General features: G+C 50.8%; 1 long non-coding RNA gene across 1 annotated transcript; it reads left to right on the top strand.

The window, feature by feature from the left end:
* The first annotated feature begins 376 nt into the window (after positions 1 to 376).
* Positions 377 to 3,941, top strand: LOC122891857. The gene is made up of 3 exons (XR_006381330.1): positions 377 to 623; positions 3,054 to 3,135; positions 3,579 to 3,941. It is a non-coding gene; the product is annotated as an uncharacterized LOC122891857 (long non-coding RNA).
* Positions 3,942 to 6,914: the final 2,973 nt, after the last annotated feature.

Genomic DNA, 6,914 nt, shown 5'->3' with positions numbered 1-6,914 from the left:
AGAAGCAGGCTCCCTGCTAAGCAAGGAGCCCGATGTGGGACTCGATCCCAGGACCCTAGGATCACAACCCGAGCCAAAGGCAGCGGCTTAACCAACTGAGCCACCCAAGCGTCCCTTCCTGGTGGATTCTTTTGCTGTGCAAAATTTTTTATTTTGGTGTAGTACCAGTAGTTTATCTGTGCTTATGTTTCCTTTGCCTGCAGAGACCCAGCTAGGAAAATGTTGCTAGGGCTGATGTCAAAGGGCTTTCTGCCTATGTTTTCCTTCAAGAGTTTTATGGTTTCAGGTCTCACATTTAGGTATTTAATTCCTTTTGAGTTTGTTTTTGTGTTCGGCGTAATACAGTGATCCAGTTTTATTCTTTTGCATGTCGCTGTCCAGTTTTCCCAACATTCAGGGGCATGTGAAACTGTGAACCAAAAAAAGCACAAAATTGTGAACAACACAGCACTAAAATGCCACAAAAAGGACAGTAGGAGCTGAAACAAGAAGGCAGACCGTCGCCTTGTTCAACCTCCGCTGGGAACACGCGCACCAGGCAGTTCAAATGTCTCCCCGCTCCACACATGTACTGGAATGTCTGTGAAAACACGAGTATTGATTTTGGGAGTTACACATAAAATGTGAGTAAGGAGGCGAATTTGCAAATATGGAATCTACAAATAGAGTGGGTCAACTCTATAGAGAAAGCCCTCAGAACTGTGCCTGGTGTGTAGGAGGCATTCACAAACAGTGTTACTTTGTACGCCTCACAGTGTCTGCCCAGAGACAGAGATGGCTCCTCCCATTTCACAGATGAGGAGAGGAAGCGTCTGGGAGGCTGAAGGACTGGACTCAGGCCACGTAACTGGCCAACGATGGACCCGAGTGTAGGCCCAGCCTAACTATTTTCTATGCTGCCTAGAACCCGGGGCCCCTGCTCCTTCGACCTGGCCTCTGCACAGGCACAGGGACACTGGCTGAATATGACACACAGGCAAGGCAGCCACCCCCACCCCCAAACAGAAGCCCCGTGTTTACACAAGAGCTTCCTTTCCCAAACCTTCTCAACTCTGAGACGCCTTAGGAACAAAGAGGTTGCTGGGCTTCCTGCTCCAGGCCATGGCATTCCTCCCTTGTGGCTGTGGCTCTCCCATGCCTTTTCTCCTCCTTCTGCCTCAGCACCGCCCAGCCCGTGCCAGCCACCAAGGCGGCCTGGCAGAAAGGCCTGGGGACCAGCAGCTAAAGACAGATTTTCTCCGTTGGACTTACCTGACCAAGAACAGAAGTCCCAGGAGAAATGAAAGCAAGAGAAAGTGGTGTGGAGGTGGAGAGGCCTGGGCCCAGGGACCCCAGTGAGGCTCTCCACAGAATAGGGAGCAGAGGGGAGGCTGGGCAGGCAGAGGGGCAAGGGTGAAGCTGCCCAACAAAACAGACAATGAGAAAGGCCCCGGAGCCCACATCCCAGTGGGTCTTCAGCAAACCAGCACCCATTTGGACCAGTTAGGTAACCCCACCACACTCCTGGGCCCAGGATTCTCTGAGTGGGTTTCAGATCCCCTCTGAAACATGGGAGGGCACATCATTCTGCATTTCTGTCTACCTTGTTACCAGGGGTCGGTAAGCCATGGCCTGTAGGCCAAATCCAGCTGGTGGCCTGTTCATTACCATTCACGAGCTAGGAATGGTTTTATACTCCTCAAGGGTTGAAGAGAGAGGAAGGAGAAGAGGACATGACGTCATATGTCACCCACAAAGCCTAAAATATTTACTTTTTGTAGGAAAATTTTGCCAGCCCCAAACCAGATTGACCCAGCTGTGGGGGCCCTACACTCACCCATCGCTGGCCAGTGGCCTTGGGTATATTTTCTCACCTCTATAAAGCTCATTTTCCCCAGCGGTACAGTGGGGGCAGTAACCCTATGTCCCAGGGTTGAGAGAATTCAATCAGGCATCATCTGTGCTATGCCCACAGCCCAGAGCCTCCGGGATCCTGCATATAGCCATGGCAGTGGTGCTGTGTGGCAATGTGTGGTGGGAAAATGAGGGAAAAGGACCCATCCTGATTGATGGGCCATCCTCATGTCACAGACAAGTAGACAATCTAGAGCATGGGAGAGTGACTCATTTGAGGCCAAAGAACTAAAAATAAGATGTCACCAGGACAGCTTTCCACAGACTCATGAATGTCCTTGTGTCTCCCCACCCACTGCCCCTTGCAGCCCTAACCCCCGCCTTTCTTTGACCTCTGCCCTGGGTCCCTCTCTTACAGGACTCTGCTCTGAGCAAGAAGCTAGTTAGTTGACTTCTTCCTCTGCCATATTAGCTGCCCAGAGCTCCAGTGATTTCATATCCCAGAGTATTTTCATTTGACAGGTAACTCCTAGACCCCCAGACAGTCACAGATATTTACTCTGATTATGTCATGTCAGCACAGTGACGGGCCTTTGGAGCTATGCTGAAAATCATGGATGGCCACTTCCATCCAAAAAGCACCCTTTTATTTTCCCACATTCCTCCCAACATCAGGATCAAAATCTGGCCAGCCAGAGCCTTGCCTCTCCGGTCAAGTATCCAAATTCAGGCTCGCGTGTTGAGCTCACGATCTGGAACCGACAGATGAATGCAAGATCATGACATGGCCACAGAGTTTGGTGCAGCCCCCGGGGCAGCTGGTGCTTCGAGGCCTCTGAACATGGGGTTCCCCTCTCCCCAGCTCCTGGTGCTTGAAGGAGGCATGGTCTCTTGGGGGGTCCTGTGAGCAGGCCCCGGCCAAGCCATCTTTTGTGATTACCAGTACCTATATTTTATAAGATGAGGAAGTCCCCAAACAAGGTTAAGACACTTGTGATCTATTTTAAATATTTACACTGCAAAATTTACAGTTCCATCCTGAATAATGCAACCTCGTGGTGCTAATGGACAAAATACTTTCCAGGTTATAACAAATATTTACTTCTCCTGAACTCTTAGACAAAAAGGCCCAATGGTAAGCTAAATGGCAGTTTAACGTTGAACAGCATGTACCTTTTTTTGTTATTGTTCCATCACTGTGTCTCCATGTCTAATTATAGCGTTGCTGATTGAGAGATGAGGTCCATGAAAAGGAGACCCCAGCCACCCAAGCTCTGGCCTGCTTCTCCAGGAAATGCCCAGGTGGGTCTCCCAACACTGGGCCATGCTGAGTGGCTGCTTGGCCCTGATCCTGGGCCTCAACTCTTCTCTTACATCAAGCCCACCTCAGAGGCCACCAGCTTCTCATGGCCAGGTGCAGATTTTTCTGATACAGGACACCTGCCATCAGCCTACTCTGCCCTCCCTCCCCTCCCCCTGCTTCTAGGAGGGTCCCCAGCTTCATCTCCTCATAGCGCTCAAAGAAATAACTCTTAAGTACAGTATTGGAAAGGGAGAGTCAGTTTCCAAGAGACAAACCTTACCTCAGCTGGGTGATCAAGGTCAACACCAACAGGCACAAATCATGTTGACAATACATACTCTTAATGTGTAATAAACCAACAGGGACATGTCATGTTGACAATATGCTTTCTTGATGCATAATGCAAATGGCACTTTACCCTTGTGCTCTTCCTCCCCAAAAGGCATAACTCTAGCCCCACCGTGAGAAAAATATCGGACAAATTCTAATTGAGGAACATTCTACAAAATTCCTGACCATACTAGTCAACATTGTCAAGGTCACCAAAAACAAGGAAAGTCGGAGAAATGGTCACAGCCCAAAGAAGCCTAAGGAGATGTGACAACAGAATTGTAATAGGGCATCTTGGAGCAGAAAAGAGACATTAAGGAAAAAAAAAGGAAATCTGAATGAACTGTGGGCATACCTTAATCATCATGTATGGATATTGGTTTTTGAATAGTGATGTATGTGACTTCTAAAGCAGGAGGTCTGTAACAGGAGAAACTGGGCATGGGGTACACGGGAATTCTCTGTACTACCTCATCAACAGCAGTTCTAAAAATCTACAAATATTCTAAAATAAAAAGCTTTAACAAAAAAAGAAAAGAAAGACCCCTCTATGCTTCCGTTGCCTTCCTAGGAACAGGAAGGGGGCGATACCCACAGGATCTGCTTCGTGGAACTGTTGACAAAATTAGTATGTAAAGCTCTTAAGCAGAGCCTAAATCAGAAAATGTTTGTTGTGATGTTAATATTTTGTGTAGTCGAGTGATAACATCTAGAAGGAGGGCTGCCCCAACATGGCAGGAGCTGCATGGTCAGAGACCTCCCAGCCCTTCCCAGGTCACAAGGCAAAGATGGCCATCGTGTCCTGAAGAGGATGGAGTCCAGGAGAGGAAGAGGAAGCGGGCGTCTGGGAGACCTCCCATGAGTGACCACACTCAGGAGCCTCCTTGGAATGCGGGGGGGGTGGGGGGTGGCGGGAAGTACAGGGTGTTGCTGTGCCTTCTACAAAGGCATCCTGGTCTCTGTGTTCATGACCGAGGGCACTGGCGAGCACAATGGCCGGAAGAGCTATTCACAGCCCAGCAAACAGACAGTGTCTGCCGCCTCCCCTCGTCGCCCAGGAGATCTGCTCACCAAATCCTGCTGAACATCAGGAACAGTGGACGCAGCAGGTCCCCCAAATAAACCACCGAGTAACCTGGGCCTCCAGCGCCCCCAGCAGCCAGGCTGCCGCAAGGCCATCTCACAGCAGCCAGACCAGGGCGGGCCTTGCCACAAGCCAGCTTCCTCGGAGCCTACCCCTCAGCATTTATGGAACACCATCTGGGAGCAAGTCCCCAAAGGGCACGGCCTTCCAGACAGGTGGCATGGAGGTGTGCCCGTCCTGAACCAAAAGTCACAATAGTGGATGTGAATTCCACAGGGTCCCCGATTCACTGTCACCCAACTTCTCAGTGCCTTGGTTTCTTCTCTGTCACCGGAAGTAGCACCACCTATCATGGATGTCTCAGAGCCCGGGAAAAGCACAGGGAACCGTGTGGATGAAGGCGTTCGGTGAACCTCAAAGCACACAGCTTTCTTACTCCCACAGCACCTGCCAAGCTCTCGATGTCAGGCATTTTGTACTACAGAGGACTTCACCTAGGGATACCCTCTCCCCTGCACACCCATTCTCTCTCTCTCAAAAAAAGTGTCTTAATCAACACCCTCGATATCATCTCTCCCTACCCCAGTCTACACCATCACCAGGGCTATTTACCCCACCAAATGCTGACTGAGCCACACCCCTACCGCATCAGGCAGACTGCCAGGGAGAAACGGAGGGAATTACCACAGGGGTCTTTTTTTTTTTTTTAAACTTTATTTATTTATTTGACAGAGAGAGATTACAAGTAGGCAGAGAGGCAGGTAGAGAGAGAAGGAGGAGGAAGCAGGCTCCCTGCCGAGCAGAGAGCCTGATGCGGGACTCGATCCCAGGACCCCGAGATCATGACCTGAGCTGAAGGCAGCGGCTTAACCCACTGAGCCACCCAGGCGCCCACCACAGGGGTCTTCTAAAGAGAGTCTAAGGGATGCCTGGGTGGCTCAGTCAGTTGAGCGTCTGCTTTTGGCTCAGGTCATGATCCCAGGGTCCTGGGATCGAGTCCTACGTCGGGTTCCTTGCTCAGTGAGGAGCCTGCTTCTGCCTCTACTGTTCTCCCTGCTTGTGCTCTCTTTCTCTCTCTCTCTCTGACAAATAAATAAAACCTTAAAAAAAAAAATCTAAAGAGAGCTTACTGCAGGGTTAAGTGTACCAACCAGGGATGGAGATGGCCCTGGGAACTAGCCCCGTGGGAAGCCTCCACCTTCCTAAGCCTGAGGGTCAGAGAAAGAAGCCAAGTTACCAAAGCCAAGGAAAACCAGAGCTGTGGCCGCAGAGGGACGCTGCCACTGCCTGGAATGTGACAAGGCAACAGGGAGATAAACACCCCAACCCATCTCTCCTCCCACCTTCCAGGGAGGGTAGGTGAAGCAGCAATGGAGAGGGCGAGTAGAGGGTAGAGAGTGGGTGGGCTAGCAAGAAGTGGGGCAAAGAGAAAATAACCAGCACACACTCACATTCTAAGGAGCAAGTCCAAGTGCATGAGTTGGACACAGTCTGGCCACACTCTCTCTCTACAACAGGGGTTCCCACGTGTGCCGCCCACCACGCGCACGCCCAAGCCCCCTATCCCAGACTTGCAAGGCCCTCTCCTGACTTCCCACCTTGTCAGGTGCTATTCCCTCGGCTTACATTATGCCTTCTCCACGCCCCAAGCTCTCCCCTTCTTTTACACATCAAAGTCCCATTCATCCTTCAAGGCCTTTCTCCAATGGCACCTCCTTTGTGCAGCCTTGACCAAGTCCCACACTCAGAGCCTCTCCCGCGCTTCCACAGCCTCCTCCAAAGACTCCATCAGAGCAGCTGTGCCCTTGTTCTGGGGCGGTTTGCTGGTCTACCTCGCTGTTCAGGTTGTGAGCTCCTTGAGACCGGGGATTGAGTCTCTTCCTCTCTCCATCCTTGGCCTAAACACAGTATCAGGCACATCGTCAGTCCATAAATACTCATCGCATCTATGAATTGAAGATGAGGAGAGGACTTTCGTTTCCTTCCAATTCTCACCCCCACCCCTATTTTTTTGCTCCCACAGCAGAGAAGCAGAGTAGGGCAGGAATGAGAAAGAGAAAGAGGAATGTGTACTGCAGTATCAACCCTCTGCTTTTCACTCCCAATCCAGCCCCAGGCTCTGCCTGACCTAATACAGGAAACCTTTCTCCTTGGCCTTTCTATTACTGGACAAGTCCAGGTTTGAGTGGAGTGGACCTAAAGAAACAGCTTTTTCCCCCAGGCCGCTGCCCTGCCCCCAGCACTTTCTGTGGTAGCATCCACCCCACCCACAAGAGGTCCTAACCATCTGGCGAGTCACGAAGAGCGCTCTACTGCCCTATGTATTATAAGCACTTTTTGTCATAGCATGTCTGATGGGGCCGG

The sequence above is a fragment of the Neovison vison genome, chromosome 12 (assembly GCF_020171115.1).
Source record: "Neovison vison isolate M4711 chromosome 12, ASM_NN_V1, whole genome shotgun sequence".
Lineage (NCBI taxonomy): Eukaryota > Metazoa > Chordata > Mammalia > Carnivora > Mustelidae > Neogale > Neogale vison.
The sequence above is the reverse complement of the archived record's forward strand: the minus strand, read 5'-3'. Positions and strand labels throughout refer to the sequence as shown.